At 52.7% G+C, this 15,795-nt stretch overlaps 6 non-coding genes across 6 annotated transcripts in view; all 6 read right to left on the bottom strand.

Annotated features, from left to right (window-relative positions):
• Positions 1-13,837: 13,837 nt before the first annotated feature.
• On the bottom strand, positions 13,838-13,910 carry TRNAV-UAC (transfer RNA valine (anticodon UAC)). Its single transcript has one exon. It is a non-coding gene; the product is annotated as a tRNA-Val (tRNA).
• A 119-nt stretch (positions 13,911-14,029) lies between these two features.
• On the bottom strand, positions 14,030-14,102 carry TRNAV-AAC (transfer RNA valine (anticodon AAC)). The gene has a single exon. It is a non-coding gene; the product is annotated as a tRNA-Val (tRNA).
• A 598-nt stretch (positions 14,103-14,700) lies between these two features.
• TRNAV-CAC (transfer RNA valine (anticodon CAC)) lies at positions 14,701-14,773 on the bottom strand. The gene has a single exon. It is a non-coding gene; the product is annotated as a tRNA-Val (tRNA).
• Positions 14,774-14,890: 117 nt separating this feature from the next.
• TRNAV-UAC (transfer RNA valine (anticodon UAC)) lies at positions 14,891-14,963 on the bottom strand. Its single transcript has one exon. It is a non-coding gene; the product is annotated as a tRNA-Val (tRNA).
• Positions 14,964-15,082: 119 nt separating this feature from the next.
• On the bottom strand, positions 15,083-15,155 carry TRNAV-AAC (transfer RNA valine (anticodon AAC)). The gene has a single exon. It is a non-coding gene; the product is annotated as a tRNA-Val (tRNA).
• A 598-nt stretch (positions 15,156-15,753) lies between these two features.
• TRNAV-CAC (transfer RNA valine (anticodon CAC)) overlaps positions 15,754-15,795 on the bottom strand; it is a 73-nt gene continuing 31 nt past the window's right edge. The window contains exon 1 of the tRNA in view: positions 15,754-15,795. This exon is cut by the window's right edge and continues 31 nt beyond it. This is a non-coding gene — a tRNA (tRNA-Val).

Genomic DNA, 15,795 nt, shown 5'->3' with positions numbered 1-15,795 from the left:
AGTCACGGGGCCAAAACCAGAGTGTGGAGCCACAGTGTGGCGGTGGAGGCAGCAGCAATGGGAGGCCATACAGCACCCTATGACAAAAATGGAAACCACCAGCAGTGTGAGGAGACCTGAAAGTGGCACATGGCAGAGTGTGGCGATAGAGACAGCAGCAATGGGAGGCCGTACAGGGACCCATGACACACTCTGGACCTGGCAGCAGCATGAGGAGGCGGTACAGGGGCCCATGGCAGATTACGGGCCTGGCAGCAGCATGAGGAGTCGGTACGGGTGCCCATGGCAGATTACAGGCCTGGCAGCAGCAATGGGAGGCCGTACAGGGACCCATGACACAATCTGGACGTGGCAGCAGCATGGGGAGGCGGTACAGGGGCCCATGACAGATTACGGGCCTGGCAGCAGCATTTGGAGTCGGTACGGGGGCCCATGACACACTCTGGACCTGGCAGCAGCATGAGGAGGCGGTACAGGGGCGCATGACAGATTACGAGCCTGGCAGCAGCAACTTGGACAGGAGGACGTTCAGTTTCTGCACCGTCTGGTGCGTGCTCGCAAACTGTTGTCTCTTGGAAACGGATTCCAAGAAAGACTGCTGACGGAATCCGTGAAGAGGAGTAGCAGGAGAAGGAGCATCTGAACGAGCGGAATATGCCAACAAGCAACAACAGGGGCCCATGGCAGATTAGGGGCCTGGCAGCAGCTATGGAAGGCCCGTAATCTGCCAGCACCCTATGACAAAAAATGGAACCCACCAGCAGTGTGAGGAGACCTGAAAGTGGCACATGGCAGAGTGTGGCGATGGAGACAGCAGCAATGGGAGGCCGTACAGGGACCCATGACAGACTCTGGACCTGGCAGCAGCATGAGGAGGCGGTATATAGGGGCCTATGGCAGATTAGGGGCCTGGCAGCAGCTATGGGAGGCCCGTAATCTGCCAGCACCCTATGTCAAAAAATTCTACACACCAGCAGTGTGTGAGACCTGAAAGTGGCACATGGCAGAGTGTGGCGATGGAGACAGCAGCAATGGGAGGCCGTACAGGGACCCATGAGAGACTCTGGACTTGGCAGCAGCATGAGGAGGCGGTATAGGTGCCCATGGCAGATTAGGGGCCTGGCAGCAGCTATGGGAGGCCCATAATCTGCCAGCACCCTATGACAAAAAATGGAACACACCAGCAGTGTGAGGAGACCTGAAAGTGGCACATGTTTGGGGCATGATTCATGGCGGATTTAGTCAGTTGTGTCAGGAACTGGTGGTTTGAAATCCAGACTAATCCACGCCTGATTCATTTTCACAAACGTCAGTCTCTCCACACTTTGGGTGGACAGTCGTGTCCTCCGCGGAGTTGCAATACCTCCTGCCGCACTAAACACGCGCTCCGATGCCACGCTACTGGCCGGGCATGACAGCCTTTCAAGGGCAAATTCAGCTAGTTGGGGCCAAAGGTCAAGTTTCGTTGCCCAGTAGTCAAGGGGATTGTCTACCTCGGTTGGTAGGGTGCTGTCCAAGTAGGCCTAAGCCTGTTGTTTGAGGTCCTGCTCCAGGTCCACCTGATGCTGCTGCTGCTGCTGCGGCTGGTTAGTAGTTTCCTCACTGCGCTGGTGAAGAAAGCTACTCATCATCGACTGCAGACTGAGGCAGCCGCTGCTGGTGGAGCTGCCACTGCTCCTACCACCCCACCCCTCCCCTGCTGCCATGGCAGCGGAACGCGAGCGCACAGGGCCCACAGTGTCTGAGGATGGACGTTGGCGCAGACAGGCAGAGACCAGCTGACTACATAGGTGGTTTTTATAGTACGTTATTTTGGCCTCCCTCTCAGCAGGTGTGAAAAAGGCCACCATTTTTGAACGGTAGCGAGGGTCCAACAAGGTGGACAGCCAAAAGTCATCCCTCTGTCTGATGGTTATTATTCGGCTGTCGCTACGCAAGCAACCGAGCATGCTATGGGCCATTTGTGCCAAGGAATGCGAGGGACTCCCTGCCTCCATCTCCACAGCATACTGCCACGGTGCGTCTGGGTCCTCTGTCTCCTCCTCCTCCTCCTCTACCAGATGCTCCTGCTCCTCCACTCCTGTCCGCTGAGTGGAAAAACCACCCATTTCACTCAATAATTCCTGAGCACCAATGTCCTCCTCTACCTCCTCCTCTTCTTCCTGTCCTGCCCCCACAGGGGTCATGTGGCGTTGAGATCTGTGCGCCACGTCTACCGCATCCTGACCAGCCATTGTTAACAGCATTTGTTCCAGGACGTGCAACAGAGGAATGACGTCGTTCATCCCATAGTCCTGCCGACTCACGAATAGCGTGGCCTCCTCAAAGGGCCTGAGCAAGCGCAGGTGTCACGCATGAGCTGCCAATGGCTGACATCTAAGTTACACAGGGAGTACCTTTATCCGCTTTTAACATCAGGAAATCGGTGATGGCCTTTCGCTGTTCGTAAAGGCGGTCTAACATATGTAGGGTTGAATTCCACCTTGTTGCAACGTCACAGCATGAGGAGTCGGTACGGGGGCCCATGGCAGATTACGTGCCTGGCAGCAGCAATGGGAGGCCCGTAATCTGCCAGCACCCTATGTCAAAAAATTCAACACACCAGCAGTGTGAGGAGACCTGAAAGTGGCACATGGCAGAGTGTGGCTATGGAGACAGCAGCAATAGGAGGCCGTACAGGGACCCATGACACACTCTGGACTTGGCAGCAGCATGAGGAGGCGGTATAGGGGCCCATGGCAGATTAGGGGCCTGGCAGCAGCAATGGGAGGCCCGTAATCTGCCAGCACCCTATGTCAAAAAATTCTACACACCAGCAGTGTGAGGAGACCTGAAAGTGGCACATGGCAGAGTGTGGCGATGGAGACAGCAGCAATGGGAGGCCGTACAGGGACCCATGACAGACTCTGGACCTGGCAGCAGCATGAGGAGGCGGTATATAGGGGCCTATGGCAGATTAGGGGCCTGGCAGCAGCTATGGGAGGCCCATAATCTGCCAGCACCCTATGTCAAAAAATTCTACACACCAGCAGTGTGTGAGGAGACCTGAAAGTGGCACATGGCAGAGTGTGGCGATGGAGACAGCAGCAATGGGAGGCCGTACAGGGACCCATGACAGACTCTGGACCTGGCAGCAGCATGAGGAAGCGGTATATAGGGGCCTATGGCAGATTAGGGGCCTGGCAGCAGCTATAGGAGGCCCATAATCTGCCAGCACCCTATGTCAAAAAATTCAACACACCAGCAGTGTGAGGTGACCTGAAAGTGGCACATGGCATGAGACACTGTGGACCTGGCAGCAGCATGAGGAGGCGGTATATAGGGGCCCATGGCAGATTAGGGGCCTGGCAGCAGTTATGGGAGGCCCATAATCTGCCAGCACCCTATGTCAAAAAATTCTACACACCAGCAGTGTGTGAGGAGACCTGAAAGTGGCACATGGCAGAGTGTGGCGATGGAGACAGCAGCAATGGGAGGCCGTACAGGGACCCATGAGAGACTCTGGACCTGGCAGCAGCATGAGGAAGCGGTATATAGGGGCCTATGGCAGATTAGGGGCCTGGCAGCAGCTATGGGAGGCCCGTAATCTGCCAGCACCCTATGTCAAAAAATTCTACACACCAGCAGTGTGTGAGACCTGAAAGTGGCACATGGCAGAGTGTGGCGATGGAGACAGCAGCAATGGGAGGCCGTACAGGGACCCATGAGAGACTCTGGACCTGGCAGCAGCATGAGGAAGCGGTATATAGGGGCCTATGGCAGATTAGGGGCCTGGCAGCAGCTATAGGAGGCCCATAATCTGCCAGCACCCTATGTCAAAAAATTCTACACACCAGCAGTGTGTGAGGAGACCTGAAAGTGGCACATGGCAGAGTGTGGCGATGGAGACAGCAGCAATGGGAGGCCGTACAGGGACCCATGAGAGACTCTGGACCTGGCAGCAGCATGAGGAAGCGGTATATAGGGGCCTATGGCAGATTAGGGGCCTGGCAGCAGCTATGGGAGGCCCGTAATCTGCCAGCACCCTATGTCAAAAAATTCTACACACCAGCAGTGTGTGAGGAGACCTGAAAGTGGCACATGGCAGAGTGTGGCGATGGAGACAGCAGCAATGGGAGGCCGTACAGGGACCCATGACAGACTCTGGACCTGGCAGCAGCATGAGGAAGCGGTATATAGGGGCCTATGGCAGATTAGGGGCCTGGCAGCAGCTATAGGAGGCCCATAATCTGCCAGCACCCTATGTCAAAAAATTCAACACACCAGCAGTGTGAGGAGACCTGAAAGTGGCACATGGCATGAGACACTGTGGACCTGGCAGCAGCATGAGGAGGCGGTATATAGGGGCCCATGGCAGATTAGGGGCCTGGCAGCAGCTATGGGAGGCCCATAATCTGCCAGCACCCTATGTCAAAAAATTCTACACACCAGCAGTGTGTGAGGAGACCTGAAAGTGGCACATGGCAGAGTGTGGCGATGGAGACAGCAGCAATGGGAGGCCGTACAGGGACCCATGACAGACTCTGGACCTGGCAGCAGCATGAGGAGGCGGTATATAGGGGCCTATGGCAGATTAGGGGCCTGGCAGCAGCTATGGGAGGCCCGTAATCTGCCAGCACCCTATGTCAAAAAATTCTACACACCAGCAGTGTGTGAGACCTGAAAGTGGCACATGGCAGAGTGTGGCGATGGAGACAGCAGCAATGGGAGGCCGTACAGGGACCCATGAGAGACTCTGGACCTGGCAGCAGCATGAGGAAGCGGTATATAGGGGCCTATGGCAGATTAGGGGCCTGGCAGCAGCTATAGGAGGCCCATAATCTGCCAGCACCCTATGTCAAAAAATTCTACACACCAGCAGTGTGTGAGGAGACCTGAAAGTGGCACATGGCAGAGTGTGGCGATGGAGACAGCAGCAATGGGAGGCCGTACAGGGACCCATGAGAGACTCTGGACCTGGCAGCAGCATGAGGAAGCGGTATATAGGGGCCTATGGCAGATTAGGGGCCTGGCAGCAGCTATGGGAGGCCCGTAATCTGCCAGCACCCTATGTCAAAAAATTCTACACACCAGCAGTGTGTGAGGAGACCTGAAAGTGGCACATGGCAGAGTGTGGCGATGGAGACAGCAGCAATGGGAGGCCGTACAGGGACCCATGACAGACTCTGGACCTGGCAGCAGCATGAGGAAGCGGTATATAGGGGCCTATGGCAGATTAGGGGCCTGGCAGCAGCTATAGGAGGCCCATAATCTGCCAGCACCCTATGTCAAAAAATTCAACACACCAGCAGTGTGAGGAGACCTGAAAGTGGCACATGGCATGAGACACTGTGGACCTGGCAGCAGCATGAGGAGGCGGTATATAGGGGCCCATGGCAGATTAGGGGCCTGGCAGCAGCTATGGGAGGCCCATAATCTGCCAGCACCCTATGTCAAAAAATTCTACACACCAGCAGTGTGTGAGGAGACCTGAAAGTGGCACATGGCAGAGTGTGGCGATGGAGACAGCAGCAATGGGAGGCCGTACAGGGACCCATGACAGACTCTGGACCTGGCAGCAGCATGAGGAGGCGGTATATAGGGGCCTATGGCAGATTAGGGGCCTGGCAGCAGCTATGGGAGGCCCGTAATCTGCCAGCACCCTATGTCAAAAAATTCTACACACCAGCAGTGTGTGAGACCTGAAAGTGGCACATGGCAGAGTGTGGCGATGGAGACAGCAGCAATGGGAGGCCGTACAGGGACCCATGAGAGACTCTGGACCTGGCAGCAGCATGAGGAAGCGGTATATAGGGGCCTATGGCAGATTAGGGGCCTGGCAGCAGCTATAGGAGGCCCATAATCTGCCAGCACCCTATGTCAAAAAATTCTACACACCAGCAGTGTGTGAGGAGACCTGAAAGTGGCACATGGCAGAGTGTGGCGATGGAGACAGCAGCAATGGGAGGCCGTACAGGGACCCATGACAGACTCTGGACCTGGCAGCAGCATGAGGAGGCGGTATATAGGGGCCTATGGCAGATTAGGGGCCTGGCAGCAGCTATGGGAGGCCCGTAATCTGCCAGCACCCTATGTCAAAAAATTCTACACACCAGCAGTGTGTGAGACCTGAAAGTGGCACATGGCAGAGTGTGGCGATGGAGACAGCAGCAATGGGAGGCCGTACAGGGACCCATGAGAGACTCTGGACCTGGCAGCAGCATGAGGAAGCGGTATATAGGGGCCTATGGCAGATTAGGGGCCTGGCAGCAGCTATAGGAGGCCCATAATCTGCCAGCACCCTATGTCAAAAAATTCTACACACCAGCAGTGTGTGAGGAGACCTGAAAGTGGCACATGGCAGAGTGTGGCGATGGAGACAGCAGCAATGGGAGGCCGTACAGGGACCCATGAGAGACTCTGGACCTGGCAGCAGCATGAGGAAGCGGTATATAGGGGCCTATGGCAGATTAGGGGCCTGGCAGCAGCTATGGGAGGCCCGTAATCTGCCAGCACCCTATGTCAAAAAATTCTACACACCAGCAGTGTGTGAGGAGACCTGAAAGTGGCACATGGCAGAGTGTGGCGATGGAGACAGCAGCAATGGGAGGCCGTACAGGGACCCATGACAGACTCTGGACCTGGCAGCAGCATGAGGAAGCGGTATATAGGGGCCTATGGCAGATTAGGGGCCTGGCAGCAGCTATAGGAGGCCCATAATCTGCCAGCACCCTATGTCAAAAAATTCAACACACCAGCAGTGTGAGGAGACCTGAAAGTGGCACATGGCATGAGACACTGTGGACCTGGCAGCAGCATGAGGAGGCGGTATATAGGGGCCCATGGCAGATTAGGGGCCTGGCAGCAGCTATGGGAGGCCCATAATCTGCCAGCACCCTATGTCAAAAAATTCTACACACCAGCAGTGTGTGAGGAGACCTGAAAGTGGCACATGGCAGAGTGTGGCGATGGAGACAGCAGCAATGGGAGGCCGTACAGGGACCCATGACAGACTCTGGACCTGGCAGCAGCATGAGGAGGCGGTATATAGGGGCCTATGGCAGATTAGGGGCCTGGCAGCAGCTATGGGAGGCCCGTAATCTGCCAGCACCCTATGTCAAAAAATTCTACACACCAGCAGTGTGTGAGACCTGAAAGTGGCACATGGCAGAGTGTGGCGATGGAGACAGCAGCAATGGGAGGCCGTACAGGGACCCATGAGAGACTCTGGACCTGGCAGCAGCATGAGGAAGCGGTATATAGGGGCCTATGGCAGATTAGGGGCCTGGCAGCAGCTATAGGAGGCCCATAATCTGCCAGCACCCTATGTCAAAAAATTCTACACACCAGCAGTGTGTGAGGAGACCTGAAAGTGGCACATGGCAGAGTGTGGCGATGGAGACAGCAGCAATGGGAGGCCGTACAGGGACCCATGAGAGACTCTGGACCTGGCAGCAGCATGAGGAAGCGGTATATAGGGGCCTATGGCAGATTAGGGGCCTGGCAGCAGCTATAGGAGGCCCATAATCTGCCAGCACCCTATGTCAAAAAATTCAACACACCAGCAGTGTGTGAGGAGACCTCAAAGTGGCACATGTTTGAGGCATGATTCATGGCGGATTTAGTCAGTTGTGTCAGGAACTGGTGGTTTGAAATCCAGACTAATCCACGCCTGATTCATTTTCACAAACGTCAGTCTCTCCACACTTTGGGTGGACAGTCGTGTCCTCCGCGGAGTTACAATACCTCCTGCCGCACTAAACACGCGCTCCGATGCCACGCTACTGGCCGGGCATGACAGCCTTTCAAGGGCAAATTCAGCTAGTTGGGGCCAAAGGTCAAGTTTCGTTGCCCAGTAGTCAAGGGGATTGTCTACCTCGGTTGGCAGGGTGCTGTCCAAGTAGGCCCAAGCCTGTTGTTTGAGGTCCTGCTCCAGGTCCACCTGATGCTGCTGCTGCTGCTGTGGCTGGTTAGTAGTTTCCTCACTGCGCTGGTGAAGAAAGCTACTCATCATCGACTGCAGACTGAGGCAGCCGCTGCTGGTGGAGCTGCCACTGCTCCTACCACCCCACCCCTCCCCTGCTGCCATGCCAGCGGAACGCGAGCGCACAGGGCCCACAGTGTCTGAGGATGGACGTTGGCGCACAAAGGCAGAGACCAACTGACTACATAGGTGGTTTTTATAGTACGTTATTTTGGCCTCCCTCTCAGCAGGTGTGAAAAAGGCCACCATTTTGGAATGGTAGCGAGGGTCCAACAAGGTGGACAGCCAAAAGTCATCCCTCTGTCTGATGGTTATTATTCGGCTGTCGCTACGCAAGCAACCGAGCATGCTATGGGCCATTTGTGCCAAGGAATGCGAGGGACTCCCTGCCTCCATCTCCACAGCATACTGCCACGGTGCGTCTGGGTCCTCTGTCTCCTCCTCCTCCTCCTCTACCAGATGCTCCTGCTCCTCCACTCCTGTCCGCTGAGTGGAAAAACCACCCATTTCACTCAATAATTCCTGAGCACAAATGTCCTCCTCTACCTCCTCCTCTTCTTCCTGTCCTGCCCCCACAGGGGTCATGTGGCGTTGAGATCTGTGCGCCACGTCTACCGCACCCTGACCAGCCATTGTTAACAGCATTTGTTCAAGGACGTGCAACAGAGGAATGACGTCGTTCATCCCATAGTCCTGCCGACTCACGAATAGCGTGGCCTCCTCAAAGGGCCTGAGCAAGCGGCAGGTGTCACGCATGAGCTGCCAATGGCTGACATCGAAGTTACACAGGGGAGTACCTTTATCCGCTTGTAACATCAGGAAATCGGTGATGGCCTTTCGCTGTTCGTAAAGGCGGTCTAACATGTGTAGGGTTGAATTCCACCTTGTTGCAACGTCGCAGATCAGGCGATGCTGTGGAATTCCGTTCTGCCGCTGCAGCTCAAGGAGGGTGTGCTTTGCGGTGTAGGAATGGCTGAAATGCATGCAAAGTTTACGTGACATTTTAAGGATGTCTTGCAGTGGGATGGTGGATTTTAAGAACCGCTTGACAACCAGATTGAACACGTGAGCCATGCATGGCGCATGGCACAACCTTCCTTGACGCAGAGCAGACACCATGTTCTTTCCGTTGTCGGTCAACATGGTTCCGATTTTCAGTTTGCGCGGAGACAGCCATCTGTCGATTTCTCTGTTCATTACACTCAGAAGTTCCTCCCCTGTGTGACTACGTTCGCCAAGGCATACCAGGTGCAGAACAGCGTGACACCGTTGCGCCCTGCACATGTGATATGCCGGTCGGGTAATGGGACTTGGCACGGGGGTGGCGGCTGAGGACACGGCGGAAGAAGAGGTGGTAGAGGCGGACATCTTTGCCGGACCAAGGACGTGCAAACGTGGAGGCAAAAGCGGCGTGACCTGTCCAAGTTGCTGGTGCGGCTGTGACGGCACCACGTTCACCCAGTGGGCCGTAAATGACATGTACTGTCCCTGACCATAGTTACAGCTCCACACGTCGGCGCTGCCGTGCACTTTGGCAGAGACCGACATGCTCAAAGACTGGCCCACCATGTCTTCTACATGTGAATGCAGGGCTGGCACTGCCTTTTTGGCGAAGAAATGACGGCTTGGCACTCTCCACCGCGGCGCGGCACAAGCCATCATTTCTCTGAAAGGTGCTGAGTCCACCACTTGGAAAGGGAGGGACTGCAGCACCAGCAACTTGGACAGGAGGACGTTCAGCTTTTGCACCGTCGGGTGCGTGCTCACAAACTGTTGTCTCTTGGAAACGGATTCCAAGAAAGACTGCTGACGGAATCCGTGAAGAGGAGTAGCAGGAGAAGGAGCATCTGAACGAGCGGAAGATGCCAACGAGCGACAACTCCCCTCAGCAGAGGTGTTGGAGCCTTGACTGGCTGATGGAGGGCGATTGACGTCGGGTGACGGAGCAAGTAACGGAGCGGGTGATGGAGCGGGGGCTGGGGCGGGCAGAACCGCCGTATCTTTATCACGGTTTTCCCAGGCCACCAAATGGCGACGCTGCATATGCTGCCGCAACGCTGTAGTCCCAACATGGGCCCCCTGGCCACGCTTGACTTTCTGGCCACATAGTCGACATACGGCTACGTTTACTTCCTCGGGCGGCTTGACGAAAAATTGCCACACCGCCGAGTAGGAAACTTTGCCCCCGATACTCCTCACTGGCTGACTGCTGCTTCCTCCGTGCACACCGGCACCACTACTGGCCGTGGTGGTAGGCTGCAGTGGAGCTGGTGCTCTACTCCGTGGACGTTTGGCTCCACTGACACTGCTGCGACCCTGCTGCTGTCTCCTGGGCAACCCACCGACTGTTTTGCTCGCTGCCAAGCTGCCACCCTCTTCTCCTGATGATGCGGAAGAAATTGCCTGATGACGACGAGGCTGCCAAGTGCGATCAACCTCCTCATCATCAAGTAGGGTCTCCGCCTCACTACTAGCCCCCTCGGCTGCGTCTGGGTCAGGAGACAGACCTGTCTCTAGACCGGCTACCGAGCCACTCTCCTCGCCACTACTTCTTTGCCTGGCTGCTGAAAAGGCGGATGTCTCCCCCCGTTCCTGACCGCCCTCTGTTAGCTCTTCCTCACTGTACAGTGGGGCTGAGCCCACAGCATGCGATACTTCGCTTGGTGAGGGAACACCAAAGGACAGGGGCAGGTAGAGGACACGTGATTTCAGTGGGCTTGGTCCCGGGCCATGCCAACTAACGGTTGTGTCTGACGTACCCACCGACCGTTGGCTGTAGGTGTCAGAGGTGACCTGGGAAGAGGAAGACGACCGAGCCAACCAATCGACGACGGCAGGGTTGTCGGTGGAGACACGACCGCTGGATGACACCGGGAGCACTGGCCTCTGGCTGCGAATAGTGCTGCCTCGACCCCTTCCTCTGCTGCCACGTCTGCTCGCTCCTAAAACATTGCCTCCTCTGCCACTCCTCTGCATGTTGTCTGACATACTCTTTAATTAAACGATTATGTGTCCCTGAGTAACAATTCTGTGTCCCTGAGTAACAATTCTGTGTCTGTGCGAGTAACAATTCTGTGGCCCTAAGTAACAGTTCTGTGGCCCTCAGTAACAATTCTGTGTCCCTGATTAACGTTTCTGTGGCCCCAAGTAACAGTTCTGTGGCCCTCAGTAACAATTCTGTGTCTGTGCGAGTAACAATTCTGTGTCTGTGCGAGTAACAATTCTGTGGCCCTAAGTAAAGTTTCTGTGGCCCTAAGTAACAATTCTCTGGCACTCAGTAACAATTCTGTCTGTCCCTGAGTAACAATTCTCTGGCACTCAGTAACAATTCTGTCTGTCCCTGAGTAAAAATTCTGTGGCCCTAAGTAAAGTTTCTGGGGCCCTGAGTAACAATTATCTGGCACTCAGTAACAATTCTGTCTGTCCCTGAGTAACAATTCTCTGGCACTCAGTAACAATTCTGTCTGTCCCTGAGTAAAAATTCTCTGGCCCTAAGTAAAGTTTCTGTGGCCCTGAGTAACAATTCTCTGGCACTCCGTAACAATTCTGTCTGTCCCTGAGTAACAATTCTCTGGCACTCAGTAACAATTCTGTCTGTCCCTGAGTAAAAATTCTGTGGCCCTAATTAAAGTTTCTGTGGCCCTAAGTAACAATTCTCTGGCACTCAGTAACAATTCTGTCTGTCCCTGAGTAACAATTCTCTGGCACTCGGTAACAATTCTGTCTGTCCCTGAGTAACAATTCTCTGGCACTCAGTAACAATTCTGTCTGTCCCTGAGTAAAAATTCTGTGGCCCTAATTAAAGTTTCTGTGGCCCTAAGTAACAATTCTCTGGCACTCAGTAACAATTCTGTCTGTCCCTGAGTAACAATTCTCTGGCACTCCGTAACAATTCTGTCTGTCCCTGAGTAACAATTCTCTGGCACTCAGTAACAATTCTGTCTGTCCCTGAGTAAAAATTCTGTGGCCCTAAGTAAAGTTTCTGTGGCCCTGAGTAACAATTCTCTGGCACTCCGTAACAATTCTGTCTGTCCCTGAGTATGAATTCCGTGGCCCTAACTAGCGTTTCTTTGTCCCTAAGTAAAGTTTCTGTGGCCCTCAGTAACAGTTCTGTGTCTGTGCGAGTAACAATTCTGTGTCTGTGCGAGTAACAATTCTGTGGCCCTAAGTAAAGTGTCTGTGGCCCTAAGTAACAATTCTCTGGCACTCCGTAACAATTCTGTCTGTCCCTGAGTAACAATTCTCTGGCACTCAGTAACAATTCTGTCTGTCCCTGAGTAAAAATTCTGTGGCCCTAAGTAAAGTTTCTGTGGCCCTGAGTAACAATTCTCTGGCACTCCGTAACAATTCTGTCTGTCCCTGAGTAACAATTCTCTGGCACTCAGTAACAATTCTGTCTGTCCCTGAGTAAAAATTCTGTGACCCTAAGTAAAGTTTCTGTGGCCCAGAGTAACAATTCTCTGGCACTCCGTAACAATTCTGTCTGTCCCTGAGTATGAATTCTGTGGCCCTAACTAGCGTTTCTTTGTCCCTAAGTAACAGTTCTGTGGCCCTGAGTAACAATTCTGTGTCTGTGCGAGTAACAATTCTGTGGCCCTAAGTAACAGTTCTGTGGCCCTCAGTAACAGTTCTGTGTCTGTGCGAGTAACAATTCTGTGTCTGTGCGAGTAACAATTCTGTGGCCCTAAGTAACAGTTCTGTGGCCTTCAGTAACAATTCTGTGTCTGTGCGAGTAACAATTCTGTGTCTGTGCGAGTAACAATTCTGTGGCCCTAAGTAAACTTTCTGTGGCCCTAAGTAACAATTCTCTGGCACTCAGTAACAATTCTGTCTGTCCCTGAGTAACAATTCTCTGGCACTCAGTAACAATTCTGTCTGTCCCTGAGTAAAAATTCTGTGGCCCTAAGTAAAGTTTCTGGGGCCCTGAGTAACAATTCTCTGGCACTCAGTAACAATTCTGTCTGTCCCTGAGTAACAATTCTCTGGCACTGAGTAACAATTCTGTCTGTCCCTGAGTAAAAATTCTGTGGCCCTAATTAAAGTTTCTGTGGCCCTAAGTAACAATTCTCTGGCACTCAGTAACAATTCTGTCTGTCCCTGAGTAACAATTCTCTGGCACTCAGTAACAATTCTGTCTGTCCCTGAGTAACAATTCTGTGGCCCTAATAATGTTTCTGTGGCCCTAAGTAACAATTCTCTGGCACTGAGTAACAATTCTGTCTGTCCCTGATTATGAATTCTGTGGCCCTAACTAGCGTTTCTTTGTCCCTAAATAACGATTCTGTGGCCCTCATTAACAAGTCTGTGTCCCTGAGTAATGGTTCTCTGTCCCTAAGTAACTTTTCTCTGTCCCCAATTATCGTTTCTGTGGCCCTAACTCTGTCCCTGTCCCTAGTACAGAGCGGTCTGCCTCTGTTCAATAACTGCAGGCAAATGAAGAATTCCAAAATGGCCGCTATTTATAGCTCGACCATTACACAGTGCTGGCTGGCTGGCTGCTGATAGGCTGATGCGATCACATGTAGTTGAGGAATGCATTATGGGTCAGCGCGCCTTGTCTGCGCGCCTTCCCAGACATCCCCGCTCCGTCGCCGCACATGTCAGCCGCCATTTTCTGAAAAATTTCGATTCGCGCGTCCGAATTAGGCTATTTTTCGGATTCGGCACGAATCGAAATTTTTCCGATATTCGACTCGAATTCCACTTCGGATACTTCGATTCGCTCATCTCTAGTGATAACCACTACACTACAGAAACCCATTCTTGCTAGTTTTTGTGTCTTCCAAGCTGTAGGTCTATGCTAAAGTACAATGGGTGAAAAAAGCAGAGGAAAGCGGCGTAGACTGTGGCTAAAAGCACAAACGAGGTGCATTGTGTTTCTGCCCGGTTTCGAACCGGGGACCTTTCGCGTGTAAGGCGAACGTGATAACCACTACACTACAGAAACCTAATCTTGGGATTTTTTTCGTGTCTTCCAACCTGAAAGTCTATGCTAAAGTACAATGGGTGAAAAAAGCAGCGGAAAGCGGCGTAGACTGTGGCTAAAAGCACAAACGAGGTGCATTGTGTTTCTGCCCGGTTTCGAACCGGGGACCTTTCGCGTGTTAGGCGAACGTGATAACCACTACACTACAGAAACCCACCACGGCTGCCTGCTTTCGGACGTGAGGTCGGAAGCACTGGTCACCTCGTGGGTTACTTTTTGTTTCTGGTTTTTTCATAGCTTGAGTTTCCTTTACCTTCCTTGCAGATTAAAACATTCTCAAAACAGCCGCTACTGCCAAGAAACTGTGAGACATATACGTCAGCTCTAGCTTTTCTACACCTGTTTCTCAACAGCTCAGCTGAAGATATACACCAATGGTCTTCAGGTTTTCCAGGTCAGCTGACTAGGCAGGAGAGCCAAAGTCCACATTCCCATTGCCTTTGGGTCCAGAAAGTAAGTATATCTAAACACTTAGAGCAATAGGCAGCAGGTTTTGCTGCTCAACTCACATAGGGTCTGCAGTGAAAATTTCCCTGTGTGGGACAAGATAACCAGCTCACCTAAAAGCTTCAAGCAAGGGTTTTTAAGTACTCCTTGTCAACTCACACTCCAGGAGATGAAGAACTGACATTGTGGGGAATGCACGGAAACTCTGACGGAGATGTGCAAATTTCACGTACGGCTGTTACACGGGAAAGGCGTGGGACAAGTGTTGAGTCAACCTATGCGGGAAAAAGTTAAAGGTAAGCATTGTTTCTGCCCGGTTTCGAACCGGGGACCTTTCACGTGTGAGGCGAATGTGATAACCACTACACTACAGAAACCCATTCTTGCTAGTTTTTGTGTCTTCCAAGCTGTAGGTCTATGCTAAAGTACAATGGGTGAAAAAAGCAGAGGAAAGCGGCGTAGACTGTGGCTAAAAGCACAAACGAGGTGCATTGTGTTTCTGCCCGGTTTCGAACCGGGGACCTTTCGCGTGTAAGGCGAACGTGATAACCACTACACTACAGAAACCTAATCTTGGGATTTTTTTCGTGTCTTCCAACCTGAAAGTCTATGCTAAAGTACAATGGGTGAAAAAAGCAGCGGAAAGCGGCGTAGACTGTGGCTAAAAGCACAAACGAGGTGCATTGTGTTTCTGCCCGGTTTCGAACCGGGGACCTTTCGCGTGTTAGGCGAACGTGATAACCACTACACTACAGAAACCCACCACGGCTGCCTGCTTTCGGACGTGAGGTCGGAAGCACTGGTCACCTCGTGGGTTACTTTTTGTTTCTGGTTTTTTCATAGCTTGAGTTTCCTTTACCTTCCTTGCAAATTAAAACATTCTCAAAACAGCCGCTACTGCCAAGAAACTGTGAGTCATATACGTCAGCTCTAGCTTTTCTACACCTGTTTCTCAACAGCTCAGCTGAAGATATACACCAATGGTCTTCAGGTTTTCCAGGTCAGCTGACTAGGCAGGAGAGCCAAAGTCCACATTCCCATTGCCTTTGGGTCCAGAAAGTAAGTATATCTAAACACTTAGAGCAATAGGCAGCAGGTTTTGCTGCTCAACTCACATAGGGTCTGCAGTGAAAATTTCCCTGTGTGGGACAAGATAACCAGCTCACCTAAAAGCTTCAAGCAAGGGTTTTCAAGTACTCCTTGTCAACTCACACTCCAGGAGATGAAGAACTGACATTGTGGGGAATGCACGGAAACTCTGACGGAGATGTGCAAATTTCACGTACGGCTGTTACACGGGAAAGGCGTGGGACAAGTGTTGAGTCAACCTATGCGGGAAAAAGTTAAAGGTAAGCATTGTTTCTGCCCGGTTTCGAACCGGGGACCTTTTGCGTGTGAG

This window comes from Staurois parvus, unplaced genomic scaffold (genome assembly GCF_062004578.1).
Source record: "Staurois parvus isolate SC_StPar_1 unplaced genomic scaffold, SC_StPar_1.0 ptg000025l, whole genome shotgun sequence".
Taxonomy (NCBI): Eukaryota; Metazoa; Chordata; class Amphibia; order Anura; family Ranidae; genus Staurois; species Staurois parvus.
Note: the sequence above shows the minus strand (reverse complement) of the source record. Positions and strands in the feature narration are given on the sequence as shown.